The sequence below is a fragment of the Anopheles gambiae genome, chromosome 2 (assembly GCF_943734735.2).
Source record: "Anopheles gambiae chromosome 2, idAnoGambNW_F1_1, whole genome shotgun sequence".
NCBI lineage: Eukaryota > Metazoa > Arthropoda > Insecta > Diptera > Culicidae > Anopheles > Anopheles gambiae.
The window spans coordinates 64,474,997-64,478,240 of NC_064601.1; the positions used below are offsets into that span (position 1 = coordinate 64,474,997).

At 41.2% G+C, this 3,244-nt stretch overlaps 1 long non-coding RNA gene across 1 annotated transcript; it reads right to left on the bottom strand.

Annotated features, from left to right (window-relative positions):
* Nucleotides 1-645: 645 nt before the first annotated feature.
* Nucleotides 646-2,347, bottom strand: LOC1268175 (uncharacterized). Its single transcript, XR_009765210.1, has 4 exons — nucleotides 1,588-2,347; nucleotides 1,393-1,520; nucleotides 1,036-1,313; nucleotides 646-964 (listed from the first exon to the last, which is right to left on the bottom strand). It is a non-coding gene; the product is annotated as an uncharacterized LOC1268175 (long non-coding RNA).
* Between the last annotated feature and the right edge of the window lie 897 nt (nucleotides 2,348-3,244).

Consider the following 3,244-nt stretch of genomic DNA (forward strand, 5'->3'; position numbering starts at 1 on the left):
CTCTCTCTCTCTCTCTCTCTCTCTCTCTCTCTCTCTCTCTCTCTCCCTCTCTTTCTCTTTATCTATCTCTCTCCCTCTCGCTCTCTCTCTCTTTATCTCTCTCTATCTCTCTCTATCTCTCTCTATCTCTCACTCTCTTTCTCTCTTTCTCTCTCTATCTCTCCCTCTCTTTATCTCTCTCTCAATCTCTCACTCGCTTTCTCTCTCTCGCTCTCTCTCTCTCTCTCTCTCTCTCTCTCTTAATCTCGCTTTCTCTTTATCTGTCTCTCTCTTTATCTCTCTCCCTTTATCTCTCTCTCTCTCTCTCTCTTCCCTCTCTTTATCTCTCTCTATCTATCTCTCTCTCTCTCTAATGATTTGTCATTGGTTGCTTTGTGTGCGTACCACCATGGTACGAAGTGTGCTCGCACAGTGCAAAGTGAAGCAAGTGAAGCTTGCACTGTACGAAGTGTGCGAAAAGTGCGGAGTGTGCTCGCAATGTGCGAAGTGTGCGAAAAGTCCGGACTGTGCTCGCAATGTGCGAAGTGTGCGAAAAGTCCGGACTGTGCTCGCACTGTGCGAAAAGTGCGCGCACTGTGCGAAGTGTGCGAAAAGTGCTCGCACTGTGCGAAGTGTGCGAAAAGTCCGGACTGTGCTCGCACTGTGCGAAAAGTGCGCGCACTGTGCGGAGTGTGCGAAAAGTGCCGAGTGCGCGCACAGTGCGGAGTGCGCGCACAGTGCGGAGTGCGCGCACAGTGCGTAGTGCGCGCACAGTGCGGAGTGCGCGCACTGTGCGAAGTGTGCTCGCACAGTACAAAGTGTGCTGTGCAGTGCGCACATTGAAGTGTGCTGTGCGCACAGTGCGCACTCGCGCACAATGCCCAACACTAATATAGGCCAAAATTGAGTAGGGCTACTCTTATACAGAGGGAGCCCATCGATTGATATGTTTATCAATATCGAGTCCAAATGAATGCTTTGATTTCTAAAGGTAAAATATAAATAATAAAAATATTTTTAATAATAGTTATATGGAGATATTATCTTTTAACTTACTTAAAACTGTTGGAAAAACACTGTTGTATTCCATTATACCAATATTTTCCTCCTGCTATTTTATCTACTCTTGCACGCTCCCTATTTGTTTTAAGCAACGTTCTGGCATCCTTGGGTAGTTTATCGATCTTTGACGTATTAATAATTTGCAGAAGCTGATTGAGGCTGTAGTGTGAAAGATTTGCTTTCAATGCCCATCCTCTTATACGATCAGCAAACGGCAAACTTGATGAACAGCGTTCGGTATCTCCTTCTTCAGCATCACTGTCTCCACTAACCTATAAGGTTATGCAAATTTGTTTTTAAATTCATTTTAATATTGAAAGTAATGAAATCGATATTCAACCATATACGTACCTCTTCTTCCGATTCATCTTCCAAAAAATCTTCGATGGATACAGTCGATTCATCGGATACAATATTATCACTCTGATCAGCTATGCTGCAATCCGCATGAGATATATTCGAATATCCAGCGTCATCAACTAGAAACAATTATGATTTAATGAATTTTGTACAACAACCTTACAGAAAAACCTCTAGCTAGTTTACCTGACGTTGATCCATGATCTGCTGCGTCTTTCTCAATTAGCCTCAATTTATCCCTTTGCTTATAGAGCATTCCAGTCTTTCTAATTTGTTCGGAATACTTGATGTTGTCCACACGCTGTAAATTATCCATTTGCAAAGAACGTTTATTTCTACAAACTTTAATCCAAAACCGCTACAGTAAAGAGACGCGACAAATCAAGCGAATTGAAAATGGCCGAGATTTTTGGTTTTGATTGTTCGCGTCTTAAAAAAATGTTATTAGACGGTTTCGGACATTATTTAGACGTATTGCCTAATAATTTTTGTTAGACTGTTATTAGGCAGTTATTGGGACAGTTTGTCTAATAACGAGATATGTGTCAGATAATAGACAGTTGTTGGGACGCGTCGTCTTTTCCGTGGGATTTTGGCTGGTAGGGCCTGGACGTTGACCGGTGGCAACCAGTGTGGCCAGATTATTTTGGCGGTTTTCGGTAGGCGCATCAAAATTTTATCGGTTGTTTTCGGTAGGTTAAAACCAAGGATAATGTATTTAGAAGGTTGATTTTTACCAAGGTGTTATAAATGACAAGGTGAAGTTGTTCAGAGCAAAATGACATTTCTCGACTTGACATTTCTCTTCCGGGGGCTCCGGTATGAAAATCGGGGAGGGCTGGTGCGGGGTAATGAAATTTGTATGCAGAGAGTGACAGATGTCCCCCACAATGTCGCCCAGCAAAAGCGATAAAAATCAACCTTCTAAATATATTATCCTTGATTTTTACCCCTTTTGCTGGGCGACATTGTGGGGGACATCTGTCACTCTCTGCATACAAATTTCATTACCCCGCACCAGCCCTCCCCGATTTTTATACCGGAGCCACCGTAACCGTAGCAATAGACGATGCGCAATCTCAGATTGCGCATATATTTATCTGTCAAACGGGTCGGTTTGATATATTTATCTGTCAAAAAAAAAATTATATATCTCGGAATATAATCTTGAAAATTTATGCGCAATCGTGGTGCAATCTGAAAATGTATGGACATGACGTATATAGCTCAGGGTTGGCTACGCGAAATGACTTATGTTTTGATAAAACGAATATATGCGCAATCTGAGATTGCGCATCGTGTATTAATACGGTGAAGGGTTTAAAACTGATAGATAACGATTCATGTTCATGAACTAGTAGTGGTCAAATGGTAATGGTGTAATGTTTGCACCATGGTCGACATGAGTTCAATTCCATTTTTATTGTTTTCATTGATGATTTAAAGTTTTGATTTCTTTTTAAAACATGCAGCTCCAGTAACTTCAGACCCCTTTACTCATTGTTAGAAATGCGTGTTTAATAGTCAATCTATTATTTTTATTGTTTTATTTATTTCTTTTAATTCATTTAGTATCAGTACCCCTTCATACAACAAAACAAGCAAATAGCACGATCATGAATAATAATATGGTGGCGCAACTGGCAAAGTGATTCGAAGTAGAATTAGCGATGTGGTTGGTAGCATCAAGGATGAAGCATGAGCATGAATTGGAATCAAGGTGGATTAAAAATATCAGGTGGTGGATTAGGGCCTTTGGGGGGTCGCCATAGTTGAGGGACTTTACGTTATTTTAGAACCGTTGACCATTGGTTTCCGCACACAAAGCTTAGCAAATATAACA